General features: G+C 42.6%; 1 protein-coding gene across 3 annotated transcripts in view; it reads left to right on the forward strand.

Annotated features, from left to right (window-relative positions):
* Positions 1–346: 346 nt before the first annotated feature.
* The window catches only part of PTH2R (parathyroid hormone 2 receptor), a 127,618-nt gene continuing 115,598 nt past the window's right edge, over positions 347–12,366 (forward strand). For all 3 annotated transcript variants that reach the window (XM_030803443.1, XM_030803442.1, XM_030803444.1), the window contains exon 1: positions 347–891. The gene's annotated coding sequence lies outside the window, so the exon portion shown is untranslated. The remainder of the gene's footprint in view (positions 892–12,366) is intronic.

Raw genomic sequence — 12,366 nt, forward strand, 5'->3', positions numbered from 1 at the left:
GAGGAGCGTGCTTGCAAACGGAGTATTCCAGTCCTTTTGTTACTTAGATGTAGAAAGTTGGGGTTTTCCTTTTGATTTAGTTCTAGAAAGTCAGTGTGAATCGGCCTTAGGTTCCCTGCCTCCAGACTATTCTGCCTCACCTGGCCTAGCAGTGTCGCTTTCTGTTCATTCTGTTCATTCTCTTCCTGGTTGTTTAACCACTGGAGAGTCCGTAACTTAAGGTAAACCCACAGTTCATTTCAGCCAATATTGGGCAAGCAGCATTCCCCTTCTTTCTTCTGATAGGGCACTAAAGGAAGTCCCGCCCTCTTCCATTTGCGATTGGCTGAGTTTGTGGGTGGGCAGGGCTCTCCGCTGCCAGTGCCTCCGTGCTCCAGGGGACCACAGGTGCCCTACGTGAGGGGAAGCTTCCCTCCCACAGGAACTCACACCTGTGGGCACGAAGCCGGGAGGCCCGCCCCCTGCCTGGGTTCATGCAGGGGAAGGCGAGGGTGGCTGGGTAGAGCGTGCCTGAGAGGTGGCTGGGCAGGTGGCTGGGCTGGTGGCCAGCTGCGCGGGGAGACCGGAAGGTGGCAGATCTGCGGGGCGCCCAGTCGCTGCCTCTATGTTCTCGTGCTGGGCGGGAGGAGCGGATGTGGCTTGGGAGGCAGCCCGCTCTCCAGTCCCCATCCACCCACAGGTTTCTTGAGTCGGAGAGAAATTATCTGATAAAATTCCTGGGTTAATATTTTAAAAAACGGAGAGTTTTTAAAAATGATTTTTTTCCCTCCAAAATGACATTTTTATGCTTCGAAGCAGTTTGTCATCAGCATAGTGCTTTTTCTTTTCTCTTCTTTTTCTACGATAAATGAAAGCATTTCTTCAAGAAAAAGGCACAGGTTCCTTGAACAGGTAAGAAGAGCGCCCCACTTGTTCTTCCGCCTTCTGCGTGAGCAGCCCCTACAGGGTCTCCTGCTGGTGCCTAGGAACTTTCGCCACACCCGGAGCGGCGGCCTCCCCGAGCCCCTCGGGGCCCCTTCCCTGGCAGCTGGGATGAGGGCAGCGTACTCCTCGCAGATTACTTGGTCTTGAGGTCCTCGCTCAGGCGCTGGGCATGCCTGGGGCGCAGAACCGTGGCTCTGGGCCAGACCTGGCTGAGACTGTGCTTGTGCGGCGGGTGGAGGCCGCTCCCGGGGCCCTGCCGCCCTCCCGCTCGCTCGGGGCTCTCGAGTCTGGCGGGCCGCAAGCCGCGCTGCCCGCTCTACCTGGCTTTGTCCATCCAGCCACCCACCAAGCGCCAGGGTAAAACAGCACCCGGAAGCAGTCGTCGCCTGCTGCCACCAGGCTGCCTTCTGTGGTGAACGTGGGGGTCAGGGTTGCAAGGCCCTCCTCTTGTTGGCATCAGCCAGGCACGCAGTGCTGTCGTGGCTGACCCAGGGCGTGAGGCACCCGCTGGCTGAGGAGCCAACCCGAGCACCCAGCCGCACCTACCGCTGGCCTCAGACATTAGCACCCCAAAGGGTATGTTGGAGTCCCGTGGTGGAGGTGCCGGCCGCTCCTCCACGCACTTGATGTATACCGAGGATCCCGTGCTTGATGTCGCAGGGGGCGTCAGCCAGGAGCACGTTGCTGGGATGCCAGTCCAGGCTGAGGACAGTGGAGCCAATGGGCTTCTTGATGTACTTGCACACCCACCAGTTATTCTCCCGCTGGAAATAACAGATGGTGATGACACACAGCTGACGCCCACAGCAAACTTGTCCTGTGGGCCCAGCACACACAGCAGGCAGTGGGTGCGGGTTTACCCGCCCGGCCTGTCAGCGTCCACACAGAGGCCTTGTGGCCTGTGCCACAGGTCACGATGAGGTTACTCTTGGAGGCCCAGTTGATGCCTGTTACCTGCCCCCTGTGCTCCTTGAGCTCGGGCACCTTGGCCCACTTGGCCCCACTCTTACAGCTTCGTGGTTGTTGAGGCAGATGGTGGCCATCTGGGTGCGGCCCTTGCTCCAGGTTTGGCAGCAATGGGTTCCTGCAGTCAGCTGTGGGAGGCTGTAGTTGCTCTCCTTTTCAGAGTACCCCAGCTGCAGACTCTGGGCAGGACGCACCCAACCAGTGCTCTGGTTTTTTGAAGTAAAAAATGCATAATGCAATTTTACCATCTTAACCATTTTTTAATTGTAAAATCCGGTAGTGTTAAGTATAATTGTGTTGTTGTGAAACAGATCTCCACAACTTTTTCATCTTGCAAAACTAAATAACTCCTCTTTCCGCCTACTCCCAAGCTCCAGGTAACTACTGTTTCTGTTTCTATGAATTTGACTGCTTATATTACCTCATATAAAGGGGTTCATAAGTTTTTGTCTTTTCTTGCTTGGTTACATCACTTAGCATGATTTCTTAAGGTTCATTCATGTAGCACGTGTCAGGATTTCCTTTTTTTTTTTTTTTTAACAAAAAGGATGAAGACTATTCGTTTGTATGTATATGCCACATTTTGTTTATCCATCCATTTTTCTTCAAATGTTTGAGTTGTGTGATGTTTAATTATGTGTCAACTTGACGGGGCAAAGGGTTGCCCAGACAGCTGGTAAAACATTATTTCTGGGTATGTTAGTGAGGCTGTTTCCAGAAAAGATTAGCATTTGAATAGGCAGGCTGAATAAAGATCTGCCCTCATCAATGTGGATGGGCCAGAACAAAACAAAAAGGTGGAGAAAGGACCAGTCATCTCCCCACCACCCCTGTGCCCTTGAGCTGGGACATCCATCTTCTGCCATCAGGCATCAGAGCTTCTGGTTCTCAGGCCTTCAGACTCCAGAAGTTATACCAGTGGCTTCCCTGGTTCTTAGGCTTTTGGACTCAGACTGGGGTTTCACTCTATGTTTCCCTGATTCTCTTTGGACTTGAATCGAATTACAGCATGAACTTTCCTAGTTCTGTAGCTTGCATACAGCATATTGTGGGACTTCTTGACCTCCATAATCATGTGAGCTAATTCCCATAATAAATCTCCTCTTATGTATCTATATTTCATATAGATATGATATCTATATATCAATCCCATAGATAAATAGATGTCTCATATATATATCAATGTCTCTATATGTAGATGTCTCATATATGGTATCTATGTATCTATATCATCTCTATATATCTAATCATCTATATATAGATGTCTCATGATATCTATATAGACATATCTATATCATAGATGCATAGATATCATATATATGTCTGTTTCTTTGGAGAATTCTGACTGATACAGGTTGCTTCCACCTTTTGGCTATCATGAGTAATGCTGCTGTAACCATGGGTATGCAAATACTTCTTTGAGACTCTGCTTTGAGTTCTTTTGGGTAAATACCCAGAAGTGGATTGCTGGATGATTTGGTGGTTCTACTTTTAATTTTTTGAGGAAATTCTATACTGTTTTCCATAGTGGTTGCACCATTTTATAATCTCACCAAGAGTGCACAGGGTTTCAATTTCTCTACACCAATACCAACACTTACTAGTGTGTGTGTGTGTGTGTGTGTTTAATGGCTGACCTAATGAGTGTGAGGTGACATGTCACTGTGGTTCTGATTTGCACATCTCTGATGATTTCTGGTGTTGAGCATCCTTCCGTATGCTTGTTGGTCATTTATATATCATCTTTGGAAAAAATGTCTATTCAAGTCTTTTGTCTATTTTTTTTCCTTCCAACTTTTATTTTAAGGTTTGGGGGTACATGTGCAGGTTTGTTACATGGATAAATTGTGTGTCATGGGGGTTTGGTGTACAGATTATTTGGTTGCCTAGGTAAATGAGCATAGTACCTGATAGGTAGTTTTTTGACCCTCCCCCTTCTCCCACCCTCCACCCTGAAGTAGGCCCCAGTGTTTATTGTTCCCTTCTTAGCGTCTGTGTGTAGTCAATGTTTAGCTCCCACTTATAAGTGAGAAAATGTGGTATTTGGTTTTCTGTTCTTGCATTAACTTGCTTAGAATGATGGCCTCCAGCAGCATCCATGTTGCTGCAAAGGACATGATTTCGTTCTTCTTTATAGCTGCGTAGTATTCTGTGGTGTATATGTACCACATTTTCTTTATCCAGTCCACTGCTGATGGGCATCTAGGTTGATTCCATGTCTTTGATATTGTGAATAGTGCTATGATGAACATATGTGTGCATGTGTCTTTGTGGAAGAACAATTTACATTTCTTTGGGTATATACCCAGTAATGGGGTTGCTAGGTCGAATGATTAATTCACTTTTAAGTTCTTTAAGAAATCTCTAAACCTCTTTCCCCAGTGGCTGAACTAACTTACATTCCCACCAGCAGTGTCTAAGTGTTTCCTTTTCTCCACAACCTTACTAACATCTGTTATTTTTTGACCTTTTAATGATAGCCATTCTGAGTCATATGAGATTGTATCTCTCTGTGGTTTTGACTTGCATTTCTCTGATGATTAGTGATGTAGAGCATTTTTTCAAATGCTTGTTGGCCGCATGTGTGTTCTTTTGAGAAGTGTCTGCTCATGTCGTTTGCCCACTTTTTAATGGGCTTGTTTGTTTTTTGCTTGTAAATTTAAGTTTCGTGTAGATTATGGATATTAGACCTTTGTCAGATGCATAGTTTGTGAATATTTTCTCCTATTCCATAGGTTGTTTACTCTGTTGATAGTTTCTTTTGCTATGCGGAAGCTCTTTAGTTTAGTTAGGTACTACTTGTCAATTTTTGTTTTTGTTGCTTTGGCCATTTTAAAAAATAGAGTAATTTGATTGTTTTGTTGTTGAATTGTAGGAGTTCTTTATATATTATGGATGCTAACATCTTATCAGATATGATTTGCAAAACATTTTCCCTCATTCTGTAGGTTGCCTTTTCACTATTGTGTCCTTTGATGAACAGAAGTTTTTATGTTTGATGCAGTCCCATTTGTCCATTTTTTTTGGTTGCCTGTGATTTTGGTGTCATATCCAAGAATGTGGAATGTGTCATATCCACATTCAATGTCCTGAAGATTTTTTTCTATGTTTTCTTCTAGAAGTTTTATTGCTTTGGGTCTTTGGTTTAAGTCTTTAATCCATTTTGAGTTAATTTTTGTACGTGGTGTAAGAAAAAGGTCCAGCTTCATTGTTTTGCATGTAAACATCCAGTTTTCCAAGCATCATTTGTTGACCAGACTGTCCTTTTCCCATTTAGTGCTGTTGGAGCTCTTCTTGGAGGTCAGTTGGCCATATGTACATGAGTTTATTTCTGGGCTCTTTATTCTGTTCTATTGATTTGTATATCTGTCTTTATTCCAGTACCACACTGTTTTATTCTTCTTTTTCAAAATTGTTTGACTCTTAGGTCCCTTTGAGATTCCATATCAGTTTTAGGATGAATTCTTCTATTTCTGCAACAAATGCTGTTGGAATTTTGATAAGGATTGAATTGAATCTGTAGACTGTTTTGAGTAGTATTAACATCTTAATAATATTAAGTCTAATCCATGAACATGAGATGTTTCTATTTATTTATCTCTTCTTTGATTTCTTTCAGTAATATTTTATAGTTTTCATTATATAAGTTTTTTACTTCCTTAGTCAATTTCTAAGAATTGTTTTCTTTTTGATGCCATTGCAAAGGGAATCATTTTCTTAATTTTTTCAGATGTGTTCACTATTTGTGTATAGAAATGTAACTGATTTTTTTTGTGTGTGTGTTGATTTTGTATCTGGTAACTTTACTGAATTTTTAAGTTTGTTCTAACCTGTTTTTTTTTTTTGGTGGAATCTTTAGGGTTTTCTGCATATAAGATCATGCCATCTACAAACAGAGAAATTTTTACTTCTTTCTTCCCAATTTGGATGCCTTTTATTGCTTTTTCTTGTCTAATTGCTTTGGACAGGAGTTCCAATACTCTGTTGAATAGAAGTGTCCAGAACAGACATTTTTGCCTTGTTCTTAATCTTAGAGGAAAAGCTTCCAGTTTTTCACTGAGTATGCCATTAGCTGTGGACTTTTCCCAAACAGCCTTTATTATGTGCAGGTAATTTCCTTCTCTTTCCACTTTTGAGTGTTTTTTTTTTCTTTTCTTTTCTTTTTTTTTTTTGTGTGTGAAAGGATATTGAATTTTGCCAAATGCTTTTCCTGCATCAGTGGAGATGGTCATGTGGGTTTTGTCCTTTATTCTGTTAATGTGGTGTACTGCATTGATTTTCATATGTTGAACCATCCTCGCATCCCAAGGATAAATCCCACTTGATCATGGTGAATGATCTTTTGAGTGTGCTGTTGAATTTATTTTGCTAGTATTTTTTTGACTACGTTCATCAGACATATTGGGTAATTATTTATTTTTTCTTGTAGTATTTTTGCCTAGCTTTGATATTACACTAATGCTGCCCCTCAAAGAATGACCTTGGAAGTATTCCTTTCTCTTCAGTTTTTGGGGGATTGATGTAAATTCTTTTTTTTTTTTGGAGACAGGGTCTCACTGTCACCCAGGCTGGAGTGCAGCAGCACAATCATAGCTCACTGCAGCCTCTAACTCCTGGGCTCAAGCAATTCTGCTTCAGCCTCCTGAGTAGCTGGGACTATAAGCACGTGCCACCATACACAGCTAATTTATATATATATATAATATATAAAAATATATAAATATATATATATATTTTTTTTCACAGAGACAAGGTCTTGCTGTGTTGCCCAGGCTGGTCTCAGACTCCTAGGCTCAAGTGAACCTCTCACCTCAGTCTCCCAAATTTCTGGGATTACAGGCATGAGCCACCACATCTGGCCAGTGTTAATTCTTCAATATTTGGTAGAATTCTTCAGTGAAGTCTTCTAGTCCTGGGCTTTTCTTTGTTGGGAAGTTTTTAATTACCAACTCAATTTCCTTACTAGTTATGGGTCTGTTTATATCTTCTATTTCTTCATGATTCAGTCTTGGCAGGTTTGGTGTTTCTAGAAATTTATCCATTTCTTATAGGTCATCCAGTTTGTTGGTATAGTTCATAGTCTTCTCTTATAATCCTTTCTTATCTGTAGCTCAGTACCTCCTATCTGGAGATGCAGAATTAGGAATTGAACCTATAATAGGCCCCCCTTTTATAATGGGGTGTCCTTATTTTTACCTTCTCACCTTGCAATACCCTTGTCTTGCTAGTAAAGAAAGAAGGGAAATTTGATTCAGGAAGTAATCATACTTTTCAATTTGTACAAGATCTAATAGCCATAAACTCCTATGTCATTCCTCACCATCCCATAATTCTTAGCCCAGCCATCATCCTTACCTCAATCCCTGCTTGTGCAGCCTGGTTTATTCTGTTAATGTGGTGTACTGCATTGAGGTAAGGACTTCGGCTCAGCTTTCTTCTTGATACCATTGTACCTTGATTCACACTTACTCTTGTTAAATAAAGTTTAGCCTAAAGCTGCTTTCTTACATATTTTAAGTTTGGCTTAAAGGTTTTTCTGTACATCGTGAACTGTAACAAGTGGAGATATAACCAGACCGTAGCTTACACTTGTGCCATTTACCAAGTTTTGGCCAATCAAATATAGCCAACTGTTTGAACTGTATTCAAATAAGGCAAATGCTCAGCTGTAACCAAGCCGACTGTTTCTGTACCTCACTTCTGTTTTCTGTATGTCACTTTCCTTTTTCTGTCCATAAATCATCTTCCATAGCGTGGCTGTGCTAGAATCTCAGAGCCTATTCTGGCTCAGGAGGCTACCTGATTTGTGAATCATTCATGGCTCAATTAAACTTCTTTAATTTTTTTTTTTTTTTCGAGATGGAGTTTCACCCTTGTTGCCCAGGTTGGAGTGCAATGGTGCAGTCTCTGCTCACTGCAGCCTCTGCCTCCTGGGTTGAAGCGATTCTCCTGCCTCAGCCTCCTGAGTAGCTGAGATTACAGGCACGTGCCACCACGCCCAGCTGATTTTTGTATTTTTAGGAGAGACAGGGTTTCGCCATGTTGGCCAGGCTGGTCTCGAACTCCTGACCTCAGCCTCCCAAAGTGCTGAGATTACAGGTGTGAGCCACTGTGCTTAGCCTCACTCCTTCAAATTTAATTCAGCTAAAGTTTTTCTTTTTTTCTCTTTCTTTTTTTTGAGACAGAGTCTCACTGTCACCCAGGCTGAAGTGCAGTGGCACTGCAACCTCTGCCTCCCAGATTCAAGCGATTTCTGGCTATTTTTTGTGTTTTTAGTAGAGATGGGTTTTCACAATATTGGCCAGGCTGGTCTTGAACTCCTGACCTCAGGTGATCTGCCTGCCTCGGCCTCCCAAAGTGCTAGGATTACAGGCATGAGCCACTGTGCCCAGCCTCAAATTTAAGAAGAAACAGTTAACATGGACTTGCATACCTCCAAGATATTGTGAATACCTCTTAATATTTTTCTAAGTTCTCAAAGTCAAATTAGACTCTATGAGAATCACTCAAGGTTCCCTTTGTTTCCAATATGTTGATGACCTCCTACTTTGCAACCAAAGCAAACAGGGTGCTCTTCTGGACTCCCTTACTCACCTGAAGGTACTGACTGACTAAGATTATAAATCTTCCAGGTCCAAATGGCAACGGGTACAAAAAATTGTTACCTACTTAGGCCATAAAATATTTTAGGGTACTCAAAAACTCGTCCCAAAATGCCTTGAATCAATTTTATTCATTATCTCTCAAAGATAAACGATTACGTGAATTTTTAGGAGCAACTGGCTATTGCCAATGGATTCCCAATTTTGCTGCCCATGTCTAATCTTTATATGCTGTCCTCTTAGATACAACCACAGAGCACTTTACCTGGTACTCTGAGGCACCAGCCTCCTTGGAAGCATTGTCCACACCCCAGCCCTTCGACTACCCAACTTTGACAATCCTTTTTACCTATATGACTGTGAAAATGATGGGATTGTTGTGGGTATCTTAGGACATCTTTTTGTCCCATAACACATTTCTCATGTCAACCTAGATATGTCCCACAGTACCTTTCTCATGTTAATTAGCATCAGGCATTCCTCCATGCTTATATGCAATAGACTTAGCTGCCATCCTAATTGACAAAGCAAGCATTCTTATACTGCCCCACCATTCACCTCTGTTCTCCATGCTGTTCCTCTGCATTGGTATCCATTTCAAAGTGGATCTTGCCTCAACTAACCCTTAACTGTTTTTTGTTTTTGTTTTTTGACAATTCTGGCACTACTCCAACACCTGCTTGTTCCAATCTTTCAAAACCTGGCCACCTTAAATAGTTAATCTGGTTACTGGTTAGGTTAACATCTACATAATGCAGAAGACTTTTTGTTCGTACCAATGTAAATATACCTGGTGAACCCATTCTGGACAATGGATATATAAAAGCATATGGTATCCATAAGCAGGAAGACGAAGTCACTCTGTCTCCTCTCTGGTAGATTAATTTGGCACTGGGAAGCCTCCATGGAAGCTCAAGGTCAGTGCTTTACCCAAGTAAGACTATTGGAAGGAAATCTCTCTACATTGAAAATAGATACAGTACTGGACCTTTTCTGGGTAACATTTTAAAAATGTATTGCAATCAAATTCTGTGATTTGGCTTCACAGATGGCACTAAACAACCCTCCACTGTCGTTGTTACTTGGATTATAACTAAGTATTTCAATGTGAGTGAATGTCAGATTACAGGATCATATTCCTGGTTTGTAGGAAAAAGTAGTGGGATATGGAATAGCTCAAGTGTTCCCCTAGTTGGCTTGACCAGCACCCATGACTACAGTTGGATGGATAGACCTTAACTTGGTCAATAAATAAAGTATATTTCTATAGTAACCAAGGCTAAGTTAAAGGGTTTCTCTGCCAGGTGTTTCACAACATGTTTTACCCTCATGGCCTAACAGAAGCACATTGGAAGTGAAGATGTGCAGATGCCAACATGATTGATGATAAGGGCAGTGAAAGACACAGAATTCCAACTTGGTTGTTCACAGGTTCCACCACTATGACCTTGTCTGTAAACAACACTGGTCTCTCTCTCTTTTTTTTTTTTTTAGAAGGAATCTCACTCTGTTACCCAGGCTGGAGTGCAGTGGCACAATCTCAGCTCACTGCAGCCTCCACCTCCCGATTCAAGCGATTCTCCTGCCTCAGCCTCCCGAGTAGCTGGGTGTACAGGTGCCCACCACCATGCCCGGCTTATTTTTGTAGTTTTAGTAGAGACAGGATTTCTCCATGTTGGCCAGGCTGGTCTCAAACTCTTGACCTCAAGTGATCCGCCAGCCTTGGCCTCCCAAAGTGCTGGGATTACAAGCGTGAGCCACTGTGCCTGGCCTGGTCTCACTTTTATATAAAAAAAAGATATATAAAAGGTTCCCACCTAAGTGGTCAGAGAAATGTGAACTTGGATATCTGGTGCCTTCCCTTACCAGATATCCCACTTTGAATGCTAGCCACATTACAACTGGGGTTCTTTTATATATAAATTAATGCCATGTAGATGCACCTGATGAGACATCATAGCCAACCCACTTATGTATTGCAACCCTAAGTTCTCAGTAATGAGAACGCTTTTCCAAAGCCTGGCAATGTATGATGTAGAAAGAACAATCCTAAGCATTCCAAAGTAATGAACAAGCATCTGGTGCCACTATACAGACTAGGAAGCCTGCCATTGACAAGTTAGCAGTGTAGCCTCTGTTGTACTCCAAAATTGTGTCCTAGATATGCTGACTGCCCAGCGGAGAGGAGCTTGTACAATCACTGGCAACAATGCTACTTCTATATAATTTAGAAAGGAAAAATTGTGTCTAATCTATATCATTTAAAAAGAAAGGTTGGCCAGGCGTGGTGGCTCACGCCTGTAATCCCAGCACTTTCGGAGGCTGAGGTGGGCAGATCACGAGGTCAGGAGATCGAGACCATCCTGGCTAACACGGTGAAACCCCGTCTCTACTAAAAATACAAAAAATTAGCCAGGCATGGTGGCGGGCACCTGTAGTCCCAGCTGCTTGGGAGGCTGAGGCAGGAGAATGGTGTGAACCCAGGAGGTGGAGCTTGCAGTGAGCAGAGATCACACCACTGCACCCCAGCCTGGGCGACAGAATGAGACTCTGTCTCAAAAAAAAAAAAGGTCAACATTCTACATTAGGTAAATAAGGCATAGTCCAATTAACTGAACTGACCTATTCCCATGACTGGGAGACTGGTTCAACAGAATATGGACCAATGTGTTCAGATATTTTTCCGTTGTAATCTATGTTCTTCTTTCATTTTGCAGATCTCTTACCTCCCAACACCTAATGTGAATCTTTTCTACATAGGAAATAATCCAAATCTTTGTGAAACTTCATGTGAAGTTTCAAATGGGGGAAATGAAGGAATGAACAACACACCTCCTATCCCCAATTTATACCCGCCTGTGTTAGTTCATTTGTATTACTATGAAGAGATACCTGGAGGCTGGGAAATTATAAAGAAAAGAGGCTTAATAGGCTCACAGTTCTGCAGGGTGTATAGGCATGGCATCAGCATGTGCTCAGCTTCTGGTGAGGGCTTCAGGGAGCTTACAATCATAGCTGAAGGTGAAGGGGGAGCATGCATCTTACATGGTGAGAGAGGGAGCAAGAGAGAGGGTCTGGGGGTGCCAGGCTCTTTAAACAACCAGCTGTCATGTGAAGTACCAGAGCCAGAACTCACTCATCACCATGGGGATGGCACTAAGCCATTCATGAAGGATCTGCCTCATCACCCAAACACTTCCCAGTAGGCCCCACCTCCAACTTGGGGATCGTATTTCAACATGACATTTGGAGGGGACAAATATCCAATATCCAAACCACATCACCACCAGAAAGGCATAAAGATTACTTTAAACTGAAAACATTTGAACAAACAATCGCTGCGGAAAGCAGCCTTATCTGACCGAAAGCAGAGCTGTCCAAGAGTTCTGCTATCATCAACTCCTTCTGAGGGAGTTTCCAGACAGCGAGGTGACAGATGTTTACAAATGTGACATTAAAAAATAAAGTTGTGTAAATGAGTCTTATCAGAACCTTTTATACTTTCTCACTGAAGCCTCATTTTGTATATATACCCTTACCACTGGCTGTTTGGGAAGTGACTCCTTACAGAGCGCTCCCTCAGGCATGGAGAATAAACTTTTCTCCTGTTAATGTATTTTCAACTAATTCGCAGGCCCGAGACCACTCATATCTAAGTTGACAGATGAAATGTTTTCCTCCCAACATGACCAAGCTTATAGTGCTTTTATGGTATATCCGTAGAGATTGTGGTCGGGCATAATATTGTTAGGGTTGCAGTAACTTTCAGGAGGAAATGCTCAAAGTTTAATTGATTTAGGGGACTTTCACTGGATGAGATGACTCTGAGTCATCATAGGTTGCAAAGTATTAGTTTTTTGCCACTCACTGTGTG

This window comes from Nomascus leucogenys, chromosome 22a (assembly GCF_006542625.1).
Source record: "Nomascus leucogenys isolate Asia chromosome 22a, Asia_NLE_v1, whole genome shotgun sequence".
Taxonomy (NCBI): domain Eukaryota; kingdom Metazoa; phylum Chordata; class Mammalia; order Primates; family Hylobatidae; genus Nomascus; species Nomascus leucogenys.